Source organism: Ceratotherium simum, chromosome 27 (genome assembly GCF_057802395.1).
Source record: "Ceratotherium simum simum isolate JZ-2026a chromosome 27, ASM5780239v1, whole genome shotgun sequence".
In the NCBI taxonomy this organism is placed as follows: Eukaryota; Metazoa; Chordata; class Mammalia; order Perissodactyla; family Rhinocerotidae; genus Ceratotherium; species Ceratotherium simum.
This window is the reverse complement of record NC_141926.1, coordinates 8028103-8042570: the sequence shown is the minus strand read 5'-3', so window position 1 is coordinate 8042570 and position 14468 is coordinate 8028103. Positions and strand designations below refer to the sequence as shown.

The 14468-nt window shown below is 39.9% G+C and overlaps 1 protein-coding gene across 4 annotated transcripts in view; it reads left to right on the top strand.

Annotated features, from left to right (window-relative positions):
• The window catches only part of KCNJ15 (potassium inwardly rectifying channel subfamily J member 15), a 45747-nt gene that overhangs the window by 23553 nt on the left and 7726 nt on the right, over positions 1–14468 (top strand). The window lies entirely within an intron of this gene.

The following is a 14468-nucleotide window of genomic DNA, read 5'->3' as shown; positions in this document are numbered from 1 at the left end:
ACAACTATCTACTGGGGCTTTGGGGGGAAATAAATAAATAAATAAATAAATAAATAAATAAAATAAAAAAAAAAAGAATTGGCCAACTAGGTTTAATTCAGGGGCCAACTCATTTCAAGTGGCCAATGCAGCGGCCCCTTGGAATTTCCTCTTCTGTCCTCTCCATTGTCTTTGTTAATCTCGAACATGTGCTCTTAGGTGTTGAGGTGGTTAGAGATTGAGTCCTGTTGGGCTGCATTGTTGGCTTTGTGTGGACTGTGGACCTAGTTTCAGAGGAAACATCTTTCTAATTCAATCTTACATCACTTTTCTTTGACAACAGTTACACAGTATAGAAGATGTAGATACTTGAAAACTTATTTGCAACCACTGTTACATATCGCAAATTGGCTCTGAAATTAAGCTTAGGCATATAGTTCCGATTAGATCAAAGTGATCTTTTGAAAATTGTACTAGGACACACAAACATGAATTGCTGGATAGATCTTGTGAATTAAGAGAATCATTTTATTTATCAATAATGTGTGTGTGTGTCTGTGTTAACTCACAAATATTCATGGGGGACTATGTGTGTGTATGTGTTATTTTCCTCCTCTTTGGATAAAGAGCATTGATAACCCACTGACTTCCAACACCAGGGTCCCGTGAGGGGGAGGGTATATGGAGGTAGCTGTTATGAGTCAGAAAGGAAGAGACCCATGACTTAGCGCTCTTCTACTTGACGTTATCATCACAGGAACTTTGATGATCAGAAGTGGTCAAGACCTTGGTTTCCAGCTGTGCTTCCTGTAAAGGAAGTTTCCAGATATAAGCCAAACACTGGAAAAGAATTGCTGACTACAGGACTGTTTTGTAATACTTTACGGTGATTTATAAACAGTGGTTTTTTTTCTTTTTCAATTGAAGTCAGCTAGTGACCTTGAACTTTCTCCTGTAGGTAAAGCCATATGCCCAGCAAGTTCCTCAGAGACCCCTTTCTCAACAGAGTTCTGTGAGAGAAATCAGGCTTCACGGCCCTCATAGCTTCCTTTTCTTGAAATGAGTTACCTTCTCTCCTGTGCTCTAGAGACAGTCACAGTCATCATCTGTGGGAGATATGAGAAAATAGTCACTGAAACCATCTTCTGTGTTCTGTGCTGTGTAGTCAGATGAGGAACCATGGCTGCAAAAGGTTAGTTGAAACTCCAAGGGTAGCCGCCTCCAGCCTCAGCATCACATCACCTGGGAGCTTGTTAGAAATGCAAATTCTCAGACTTCAGCCCGGACCTTCTGAGTCAGAAATCTGCATTTTAACACGATTGCCACAGAATCTGTCTGCACATGAAAGCTTAATAAACATTGGTCTAAAGCAAGGGATTCAAAAATTGACAATCCCCCTCTACACACATGAACACTTTGGCACATACATGCATGATATATAACTTTTTTGTCCTGTACTATGATCTTGTGTGTTTAAAAATATGCACAAAATATAAACATTTGAGAAGTTGCAGTAGAAGATAAATTTGAACAATTCTATTATTTTCTTGTTGTCCTCTCTTGGATTACTGGATTACAACACATTGAAGACTTCTGTTCTAAGGGAGAAAATAGATTGCTTAAAAGAATCCCAGAACCCTTTATGTGTGATGGTCAGTGTGTTGAAGGCCTCATAGAACACAAAACACACTTAGAAAGTAATTCCTTGGGCTAAATTGAATATATTTATGCTGTAGTGCTTATCAATTTCATCAGCTTGAGAAATGCTAAGATTCATTTTCTCTTCAAGGTAGGATATTCCTGGTCCTATGAATCAAAATAGGAAGTCTAGACCTTTATTTCTAGTTCAATCATTTAAGTCAGTGATGGTTTTGGCCCCCACTTCCCCTCAACGTGCCTAGCTTTGGATGGGTATGCTCTTTGACCTATCCCATATCATATCCCATATCTTTAAATGAACTACTAAGTCTGGATGGCTCTCAGTTCATTTGAGTGGCATCTCTGCCCACTCTGTTCCTCTCTCAAACATTAAGTCCCTGTCATGTGACAGGCCTTGTGTTGGCATTAGGGTTAAAAGATGAATTGAACACCCACTGCACAGAGCCTGGTTTAAGGAGAAAGCCAAACTTTGAAACATCATGACGGCAACACGTAAGTGTTACCACGAGGTGTGGACAATTTGCAATAGGCAGAAGAAAGGAGCAAGAAGAACTGTCCCTGGAAGCTGGAGGAGGTGACATTTGAGCTGGTCCTTGAGGATGAGTAGGAGTTTGCCAAGCACAGGGCAGAGAAGGAATTTGGGATAAAGGGACCTGCCTGAGCAAAGGCATTGGGCAGGAAACCTGCTAGATCAGCATTCCTCTTGGGTGAAGTGCAAAGTTTTTTAACTCAGTCAATTAAATGCAGCCTGAAGTTGACACGAAATAATAACCCAGAACGCTTACTGAACACTAGGTTCTTGGATTCGTACACTCGAAACTCTCTGAGAGTAGATTATTTCATACGGTTTGGCCACGGCAGTGTGTGGAAAGTTTCTCAGTAGAGCACAGTAAGTACATCTCATTTACAGTAAAATCTGGAATGTTTGGGAATGGTCTGTGCTAGAGAAATTGAATTTTCAGATTAACTGCATAAAAATGGAAAGTCTGGTTGAAAAACCTTCTTAATTTCATTTTCCTTTGAAGAAATAACTGCTGTTAACATTTGAGAGGCATTTCATTTTAATCTTACTTAGAGAGAGAAAAACAGAGAGATTACACTGTATTTCAGCTTTATCAAATGCCCTTTTTTAATTTGAGTTTAGCATTTTGCCATGATTTTTAAAGACTATGTAACATTTCAGCTTATAAATATTTTATGAATTTAAAGTTATTTCTGTATTATTGGTGATCCAGGCTGTTTTGAATTTTTTAATATTATAACGAAGGTAGGGAACACTCTTGTACAGAATCCAGATGCATACTTCTTATTAATTCTTAGATGTAAATTTACTGGGTCAAAGAATGTAAATAAATAGTTTTAAACTTTTGCTATACATTGTCAAATTGCCACCAAAAAAAGCGATGCCAAATTACTCCATCAGAAGCCACGTACGAAGTCATTCATCTCTGCATGCTTGTCCATAGGGAATGCTGACGTGTACTTTAAAATCTTGGGTGATTTGATCAGCAAAAAGCTGTGTTTCTTGGACCTGTGGCCCCTTCTTGGTCTCATTTGCCAGCATCTCCTCCTCTGCCTGCCCAAGTCTCAGTCTGGGACTGCTCCTCCAACACTCTGTGTCTGGGAGAATCTCATCCACTTACATGTTTCAAATTCCATCTGTAGACTCAAACATCAAAGGCATCCCTCCTGCCCAGCCCACTCTTTTGACGTCGAGCCCATCAACACAGACCCCAGTTCTTGTCTCTGCTTGGATATGTCCCATGTAGCCCCAGTGCACTCCCTCAAACCTGTACCAAGCTCCCAACCCCCAGCACTGGATCCTCCTTCTATATTGAGATTATGTCCCAGAGGGAGTTCCCCACTGATATAACATCAAACATTTGAACGACGCGGGTATCCAATAACATATGAATGATTTTTAAATCACAGAGGAAGATCCAGTGTCCTCCGAGTCAGTAAAATATACCCCATCCCATACACCTCATTTTCATGCCAGGAGGTCAGGAGTCATCTTGGGGACCTCATCTGCCTCTCCATCCTCGTCCCACCATCCGCCTATTAGAGATGCCTGTTGACAACAACTGGACATGTAACTCAGAGCCCCTCGCTTCTCTCAATTCACTGGCACTGTCTTTGTTCATGCATCAGTGGTTTTAGCTTGGATTACTGAAAGCATCAATTAACCAGACTTTCAGCATCGATGCTTGCCTCTTTCCAATCCATTCTCCACATTCTGTCAAAAATGATGACTAACTTAGAAAGCAAGTCTGATCCTATCTCTTCCTTGATTGAAACCCTGAGACACTCTTCCCCACTTACTGGAAGGTGCAAGCTCCACATCACCTCCGGCCTTTGCAAATGCCATGTCTCTCTGCCCAGAACACTCATCTCTCTCCCTGCCAGCTTCCCTACCTGCCAGTGCTCCTCTTTCTTCACGTCTCCACATGAATGGAATCCCAGGGAAGCCTTCCTGGAGCCCCAGACTAGGACATGCACCCCATGTTCTATTCTCTCATCTATCCTTTTTCCCTAGTTCTCCCACAAATGTCTTTATGTAACTCGTCTAATGATTTACTGAATACCTGCCTTCCCTGCTCTACTAGAAACTACATGAGAGCAAGCACTAGCAGTTTTATTCGCTGCTGGATCTCCAGCACCCTGCACCGTGCTTACCACCTGGAGAGTGGGTGATAAGCTCTTGGTGTAGAAATGAATGAATAAATGTTGATGAAATGTCTTCAAGATTTTTCCATCTTTTTAATTTTATTGAATTGCTGTCCATTTAGAGGACAAGGGTTCTTACTGATTTATAAGAACATTCTATAATCAGATTATTAACCCTCTGCTGTCATCTGTGGTAAATGTGATTTCCCTTCCGTCAGTCATATTTTGAGTGTTTTCTGTATTGTAAACATATAACGATAATAGCTAGTTCATGTTTAATAATTAGCACGAACAGGTAGAGTTTGATGGTGTTATATATTTTAACCTCACACAACCCTATCAGGCATAGGAATTATGATTATTGCTTGTCTGCAGCTGAGGAAAGTGAGTCTCAGATGGGTTAAGTAAGTTGTCCAAAGTCACATAGTTCCTATTAACAGAATAAGGACTCTGTACTTTTAACCTTTGCGCTACAATGCCTCCAAAGAAATGTTTAATTTTTTAAAAATCCAGATGAGGTAATATTCAACCTGACATTTTAAGGACAGGTGGGAGTTAACCTAGAAGGGGAGAGAAAGGAGAAACTTTTGGAAGGAATTGCATGCTCCTAGGCATGGAGCCATGAGGGCATTGAGCAGTTCAGAAAAAGACAAGTATACACCCAGGCTGTATGTTGAAGTGAACAAAGTTGAGGGAGTGAGATTCAGGGCTTAAATGAGTCTTTTGCTTTGTAAAGGTGTTCAGGATTTAGCCTGTCAGCAGTGGAGGCTGCTGAAGGATTTATGAAGAGGAGTATTGTCTGAATTACTACCCTGTAGATGACTAAGCGTTCTTTTTTCCTGGGCAGGGCTATGATGAAACCATGGTAATATACAGTTGCTTGTGACTGGATAGTAGATTAACTGTAAAAATCCAGCTTCACAATTCTGAGAAATGCAACATGTGAGGCACTGAAGAAGGAGAATTACATATGTATCTGAGCTCTATTTCCTCTTTTGTTTCCATGTAAGAGAAACTGTACCATTAATTCCAGAGCAGGGGGCATTGGAATGTCTCCCCATTGGTGTTGTTCCAATTATGTAAGCACCAGTGCAGTGGTCCTGTGAACACTAGTGCATGCGGTAATGTCCTATTGGCAGAGGAATTAACTGTGATTCTCATTATTAAGTGTACCGGCTGTTCTTCAGGAAGAAGCAGTACCTAAAAGGGAGTTGTTAAAAGTGTCAAGAGAGTGTCTATGGGGAAATCAATCCAGAAGGATTCAATAGGTTAGCCCGATTTCTGTGACATGATCAGAATGACTGTATGTGGAAGCCTGATTGACAGCAGTGTTGAAACCCAGGGACCCATTGCCTAGAGAGATTATGGGTAGAATTCAGGAGGATCCATGACCTAGGATGGGGGAAAAATAGGAACAGTTTATTCTCAATCACCTCTAACTAAAATTTATACTTTTTTTTTTACTACGATTGTGCAACACAGCACAATCATAGTAGCCGCAACTGCGACTTTGTCATGGTAGAAATCACAAGTCTTTCAACTTGCCACTGTATTTGTTGAGAGATCTTGAAAGAACATTTCTGCTCACCACACCTTCAAAAGGCCAGATCTTAATAATTAATGCTTGAAAAGGAAGCACAATTTTGGTATTTTAAAAATATCTTAATGAGTGAACTTTAATATTATTGGCGTCTTTTGTAATCATATTTATTTGATTTTAATCTATTTAAACACATTCTGGGAAGGCTTTCATAGGCCTTACCAGTCTGCCAAAAAAGATGATGACACAAAAATGGTTAAGAACCCTCAAGCTAAACTATTAAAGATGATACTAGCTTACTAGACTTTCTGACACCTCTGGTTTGCCAAACACGAAAAGGCTATACTCTCATCCCACAAAGGTTACATTTGTTTTCAGGGTTCCTGGTCATGGGAAAATCTGGGTTGCTCTTCTTCTAAGAATGCTGTGTGTACATTAAACTTTGTCTTTAAATTTTTTGACCGTCTGAGCTACTCTTGAGTATAAATTTGCTCTTCCCTAGGGATGCTAGATTTAGGAAATAAAAATATAGAACTCATTTGCACTTTATCTATTAAGTACAAATATATGGGTTTCAGATAACAAATAATTTTTAGTATATATATCGAATATTGCATGAGACATACTTACACTAAAAAATTATTTGTTGTCCATCTGAAATTCAATTTTAACTGAGCATCTTGTATTTCACTTGGAAACCCTAAAAACACCAAAATTGGGCTAAGAGTCCTCCAGCTAATCAGCTACAGATGGTTAGAACGTGTTTTCTTACACTGTTTACTGATGGAGATTAGTTAACTGCCAAAGGTCTCAAACTTGGATTGAATCTGAAAGTATTCTGAAGATTGAAATTTTCTTATTATGACTCAATATTCACAAGCATCTATGTTTTCGACTTTGGGACAAGCAGACAATTCAGAAATATTACCAGTCCTTAAGTAAATTGATCACAATCCAAGAATTTTGATATTAACTCTGTTCCCCTGACATCCTGTGATACCCGGTTTCTATATCAGAGAAATGTGGTCAAAGGTTAGACTGACAGTGAAACTGAATTTCAAACCTTTTGACACTCGTCCCTGGTTAAATAACTTGTTCCAAATCAAGCAAAAGTCATAATTTCCTCTGTCTGGTATGAGATTCCAATCATGATAATAATGAGCATAGAAATCACCAAGGAGAAGAATTCTACCCTCGAATCCAGGCGAATCACACCAAAGTCCATTAATCATCGATTGACAGAGACCAACAATTCCAAATTTATTTTAACAGAAGAAAAAGTCCTCGGCCTGAAGCCAGAAAAAAAAGCCAGCCTGAAATTGATACGTTTATTTATAAAGTGATACTCTTTCTATATTTCTATGTTGTCGCCATAGCAAACAATGTTATAAAGAAAGACATGAGTGGTTAAAAGTGGTGGATTCGATGTCTTAGTGAGTGAGAGATTTATTTAGGGGAAAATCAATTTGAAATGTTGCAAACTGTATAATGATGCACTGCAAAAATGCACCGACCTGGTCTCAAGCAACTTTGAAGGATAGAGATGGAGGTTGGAGAAAATGAATATCATTGCTTGCTTTCCATTTTTCTCTTCCTCTTTTCATGCTCTGAGTATGCCCAGTTTGAAGTTTCATTAAATAGAATACACTAAAGAAATATATTTGTTCCTTTACAAGTACTGTCTGCACGGGGCCGGCCCGGTGGCACAAGCGGTTGAGTGCGCGCGCTCCGCTGTGGTGGCCCGGGGTTCGCTGGTTCGGATCCCGGGCGCGCACCGACGCACTGCTTGGCGGGCCATGCTGTGGCGGCGTCCCATATAGAGTGGAGGAAGATGGGCACAGACGTTAGCCCAGGGCCGTCTTCCTCAGCAAAAAAAGAGGAGGATTGGCGGATGTTAGCACAGGGCTGATCTCCTCACAAAAAAAAAAAAAAACAAAAAACAAGTACTGTCTGCAAAAACAGATGCCTTCCATTCTGACTTATTCCAGGCTACAGGCAGACAAACCCAAATGCTCTCCTCTTCCTTCTCCTTATCTACATGGCACTGTTTTGAGCCATCTTCTCTGGTTACGTTTGAACTAATCCAGACAAGAAGAGTAAATGAGATTCCATGAGCTAGTTACAGAAATCTCTTCCCTGGAGAGAAAATTGGGGGCAGTGCGTTAGGGAGACTAAAGCAAGACAGTTTGCCTTGGTTTTTTCTCCCCTCAGACATAAATTTTCCTGTTTTACCAGTCATCTCAGAACAATGCATGTCCAAGTCATGCTGTGATTAGAGGGGAGAATATGCTTATTACCCACGTTCTTCACATGTTGGAGCACGAAGAAACCACGGGTGGTAAACCGAAGGAAATTTCCATTCGCTCCTTAGCTGCTGCACATTCTTAGTCTATAGGAAAGTTAGCTGTTACTAAGTAATAATGTTCCGCTGAAGTTGGTCACTCGTAACAACAGACAGATGTATAATGTTTTATTTGGGTTAGCCAGCTCTCTTGCAAATAAAGGGCCTGAAATTAAACTGTCTTTACAAAAATATTCAGCAAATGATACCTCTGACTTATTCCAGTGCTCAGATTCTTTGCCATGGAAAATGGAAAACAAGGATCCTGTTGAACCCAATATCTGTTTGAACTTGTCTTTGCCGAGTAGAGAAAGGTTGATGTTCTACAGGATGAAAAAAATCCACATTGAAGAGTGAAGGATATAACTATGCAAACCGCACTTAGAGATGGAAAAGGATTTTTTAGTACTTGTGGAATTCGAAACAATAATAATGGAATGGAAACATAGGAGAAAGGCTAAATATTTGACCACAGAGGCAAATTGGATCATTAGACGCTCACATGCAATGCAAAATGTGGGATTTGTCTTTAAAGGAGAACTTGTTGCTTTTCCAATGTGTAATGGGACAAAAGAATGATCTTGCCAGCTCTCCAACCATCACTGACAAATTTTAGACACATAGTCCTTTGGGAAGTTGGGTTCTTTGTAAGATACAGGTTATTGGGCAGCATCCCCAGAGATTCTGATTCAGTAGCTCAGGTGTGGGACCAGAGAACTGGCATTTCTGATGAACTCCCAAGTGATGTTGATGCTGCAGTTGGTGGGGGTGGGGTGTCTTCCTCTTCTACGCTACCCAGTCTTCAGTATCCAGTGAGATGGATAGCTCATCTCAAGATACTTCATGAGAGCAGAGAGATACCTGACCATCAAACGGACTAAGAATCACAAAGCCTTGCTTCCAGCCCTAACTTTGCCACTGGCTCAGTGACCTTGAACAAATCACTCAACCTTTTTGATCCTCTTTTTCCCCAGATATAAAGTGCAGAGTTTAGACCAGATTGGCACTCCTCAAAGTGTTCCCAAATGTCAGATAAACACCAGGTATATAGAGTTAAGCAAGTTTCTTTGCCATAAGACTTCTCAGACTCTGTAATATACAAATGTGCAGTGTGAATCTCCAGTGGGTACAGGCAGTGAAATGTTTGGAGGATCAGTAGGCAAAGCATCCCAAAATTATCTGACCACAAATCCCTTTATCTGTGGAATGCCTCTACCACACACTCGGGGGAAGGCTGAGCGAGGGGACCTCTAAGACCCTCCAACTTTAGCTCTCTCAGCCCAGAATCCAGGATCTCTCCTCGGGCATCTGGTGTTCTTAGCCAGCAAACCCTGAAAGTTACTTTAAGATGATACCCACCATCCAAGGAAGAAACCTCAGGGCAATTTTCAACTGATTGCTTTCCTTTTCCCAGAAATTCTCATTTTTCCCCCCAAGACAATACACCTGAACTTCTATCCTTTAGGATACTCTTCCTATCTAACTGAAAACTCTATGGACAGCTACCATATTTGTATATTTAACCCCATTGACTTTCTCTTCCTTCTCACACCAAAAGGCCCATTCCTTTGTTTGAAATTAATGAGACTGAACTTTTAGACTACTTGATTTATGTGCTTGTGAATTTCCCAGGTATTCTATATAACTCATTAAGTGGTGAATAGTATAGATAATATTCTCAAAGTGTGGTCTCAAGACTAGCAGCATTAGCATCCCCTGGGAACTTATTAGAAATGCAGATTCTTGGGCTCTGCTCTAGACCTACTGAATCAGAAACTCTGAGGTGGGGCCAAGCCATGTGAGTTTCAAGACCTCCAGATGATTCTGATTCTCACTGAAGTTCGAGAACTAGTGTTATACAGATGAGAAGCATGGACCATGGATTCCAACAGACCTTGTGCTGTATCATGGTTTCCTTACCTGGAATCCAGGAATAATAGTAGTACCTTTTACAGAATCTATGTGAGAATTAAATTAGTATATGGCACCTGATATAAGGTCTGGAACAGGATAAACAATAAATAAATTATAACTATTTATTCTATAATGGACACTAACGTGTAACGAGCAGGAACTTATTTTATGCTGCATAGCACTGCATCATGAGAAGAGATGTCTTTGTGAGTTTTGATGACAGAGGTGCACAGTGGTTAGATAGGAGACAGATCTGATTTGTGAGTGACGTCCTCCGTGCGTGAACTTTATGAATATGTGTGAATTACCTAATCGCACTTAGCTTGGTTTCTTCATTTAGAAAATTGAGAAAATACTTTCTTCACAAGGTAAAGAGAAAGACTAAATAAAATACTGTCTGTAATTGCTTTGAATTTGAAGTGAAATGTCCCTTTTAAGTCCCCCCTTTCCAAATGAAGCCATCCATGATATAATGATAATGGCGCCCAGGACTGCTCAGTATGTCTGTCATCACACATTGTGTGGCCACCAGATCCTTAACAAGGGCTTCTCGCTCCACAGAAGATTAGAGTGATAGTATCTGAGGCCCTTATATCTTTCCCTGAAAAGTTGTCTTGTCATGATAAATTTAAACATTGATTTAGAATTAATTTAATGAGAAGAATTATTCACCTTTTCTATGTTGTCTTTACAGGTCAGGAAAATCTTTCTTCCTACTGGAATCTTGTAAGATTTGGATTTCTTTTTCTATCCAGCATGTAGTCATAGACTAACATTCAGACTACCTTTTAGGTCAGGTATGTAATCCTAAAATACAAAAGCATGTAGTAAGGGGGTCTCTGTGATCAGGCTTTTCACTAGGTTTTGCCTCAGTAACAAACAATTTCAAGAATTCAGTGGTTTTGGGCCATGTTACAAGTCAGCTTTGGTTCAGCTGTAGCTCAGCTCCAACTGTGTCTCCCTTTCCATCCCCAGAAGAAGGCACAGCCCAATCTGAGACTTACTCAAGACCATGCCACGAGTCTCACGCCTCTGTTCAGGTGTGGCATGAGTCACTGCAGCTCACGATCCAGTGGCCACAGCAAGTCACGTGCCCAAAAAAGGTGACCCAAAAGGTGAAAGCATACTCCCACACAGGGCCAATCCCAGGGAAGGATTCTCTATAGATGCGCCCTGCAGAGAGGGACAGTGAATAACTGGGAGTAATAGAGAATCAACCACAATAACCAAAAATTATCACAGCTCCACCAATTAGATTCCAAATTCATGTTTTCAACACATAGGTCATCAAGGTAGAGGAAACTATGTTATGAATTTGCCATCATCTCAACTGGTGCTTCCTCTCGGATTCTTATGATTCTCATGGAGAAGAATGACCAATTCCACTGCCTCTGAGAAGCTGTCATTCCTCCCAGCCATCCTCAGTCCTCAGTGGCCTGAGGGGAAAAAAACGGGTTTGCAGAAGGAAAGAGTAATTTTCCCAGCAGATAAGAACCAAAGGGCCACCCTATGGAATCTTCTGAGAGTCAACTTTGTCCACCATGTTCTTTTTCAATGAATATGTGCACATGTGAGGCCACCTGGGCAAAGCCATTAGTGTCCTCAGCTGACATTGATGGAGTCAAGAGGTGGATGACGAACAGTCAGACCAGCCATTGAAGCGAGTCCTAGACTGCTTTAAAGAGCAAGGAGGAATATGGCACAAGGCCAAAGCCAAGGTCCCAGTGTGTGTGCTTGTGTGGCCACAGTCACAGGATCCAAAGAGAGGATAGCTAAGCCTCACTGATTTTATTTGCAATATTTTAAACCTTTTGAGTTCAGTGAACCCCGAGTGCATTCTTGTCAAGCATTTCTTTTTCTACTAATATTTAAACCTGTGTATTCTTAAAGTGAAATTTAATCTAGGTATTTCAGTTTCGTAGCAAAGACAGAGATCATCAAAAAATTGTTTTGTCAGTAATATTTGACGTCCAAGGGAGCTTTTTAAGCAACTTTTCTTACAGAGGAAGCTGTTTTGCTAGAGCTTTAAAATCAGATCCCCTCAAGTTCTCATTTTAGTCTGGAAACCCAAAGTTATGTTTTGATTTGGATTTCATTCTTCCGTGCCTCACCACCCCATTTGAAGGCACGTGGAATGATGTCACGGGAGGCCTGGTTGAGAAACTCTGGATTTAGGGTGCTGTTGCCTCCTCGCTATTTTTATTAGTTATTTTTCTGCAGGCGCCTATATTTTGTTAGCCTACCATGGAACACAGACGTTTTTCCCAGGATGTGCAAATTGAAATCTTCCAAAATTTGACTCCACAGAGCTCTAAGTTTTTAGAAAGTCTCAGTGTTTTACGAATTAGGAGGAAAAAAATCGTTGTTAAACTGTATTTTTTTTCCCTAACAAAACATCACGTAACAGTTAGCAGGAGGATCCCACTTTTGAAAGTTAGAAAAAAAGAGATATCATGTAAACACAGGTTAGCTAGTAAAAGTGATGGATGAAAGTCTATTATGGGAATTAAAGACTTCTCTGTACTTAATTTTGGCTAATATTTCTACTAGAATTATTTATATTATTTTATAATATATATTTAATATAATATAAAGAATATATCATAATATCTATATATTTACTATGTTTTATAATATAAATTTTATGACATATAATGTTTACCTATTCTATAACATAGTATTTATATAACATTTATATAATAAATATAAATAATCTGTTATAGTTTTGATCAGGTTCTCCACATATTGCTGCTTTAAAAAATTAATATTTAGCCTTGGGTCACAGGGTAGCTGGCGTTCATCTATAAGGATGGTGGAGATTAGACATTTCTAAAAATTAATAAACAGATGTTCTCAATGCCTGTGTGCAATCGTGTTATTTCAGATGCTAAGGGAAAGTTAGAGGACAAGGATGCTCATCAAGGGCGAGAAGCTGTTGGTATCATTCAACCCGTGTATCCCGGTGTGGTGGTTCTCAGCGTGTGTTCCTGGAGCAGCAGCATCCCCTGGGAACTTGTTAGACGTGCAAATTCTTGGGGTCCAACCCAAACCTGCTGAATCAGAAACCCCAAGTCATCCAGCTGGTCCTGATGCAGATAAAGCTTGAGCGCTTTCGTCAGGATGGCCAAGAGTGTGGGCAGGGGAGCTTCACAGGGACACTTCTGCCACATGCCAGCGGATGGGAACTGGAGCGTCTCACTTAACCTCTCTGTGCCTCAGTTTCCTCCTCATGGGGATAATGATGGTACTTGCTCGCAGGGTTGGTATGAGGTTAAGTTCACAAATAGAAAGCACTCAGAAGAGTGGCTGGTACAAAGGGAGGTAGTGTTATCTATTTATGATGATGATTATGGTTATTATTGATCTGAAGCTTTATTATTATTATTACTTATCTGAATCTTTTGTATTTGCCATTGTTATTATTTATCTGCATCTTTCCCACTTTGGACCACTTCTGACTGTACTCCTGTTTATTATTTGCATATGAATTTCTTCTAACTGGTCAGTGGCTTTCTGGCCATTTACAGGTTGATTTCTCTCTGACAGGACAGTGTGTTCCAGCTCACTGTGGCTGATTTCTTTGTCATCCATTCTTATAAGCTCCCCTTTCTTTGATAGAGTTTTTTTCCTCCCTGTGGATGATGATGGAAACTCCCTTTCCATTTTTTCCATTCTCATCATTTTGTCCCTAACACTGGAAGCGTAGTTCTTATAGCTAAGAAATTTTTCCAATGTGCCTACTGTTGAGTTCTGTTTCAAAAATGTGTTTGTTTTTTTTTCTTTATCTCCAGAAAGCAACTGCTACACAGCATAAGCCCCAAATGACTTCACGCCATGTATATGTTATTGGCTTGAAGTACAAGAGGGTGACATTGACCTCTCTATGTAACAATTTCAAGGACTTAACTTCAACAAAGATATCTCCATTCTAAGAATTACAGTCCCAACCTACATGTTGGAACAATATAATGAAAACTGAAGAGATAAACACAATTTCTAGAGATGAAGGAAAACTACTAATGGTTTGTATGGAATATTGCTTATTTGCAGATTTAGAAGAAGGAACATTAGAGGAGAATATCTTGTATCATTCCTTCCCCCCTTAACTTTTGGGAAACCGTTATTGTCCCTTAACATTTTAGAAGTTGAACCAGGTAAATTGCAGAATCACTAAGAAAAAAAAAAAAAAAACCTGAGGCAGTCACATCAAATTATCAGAGTGTGTGTGTCAACAGTGAAGTAAATTTCATAAAAAAAAGTCTGCTGAGGAATAAAATGGTATAAATTAGGAGCATATAATGAAGTGCAAATGATAAAGCATACTTGTAAATTGATAGGTGCAAAGAAGGAGATGCTGGATGTTAACAG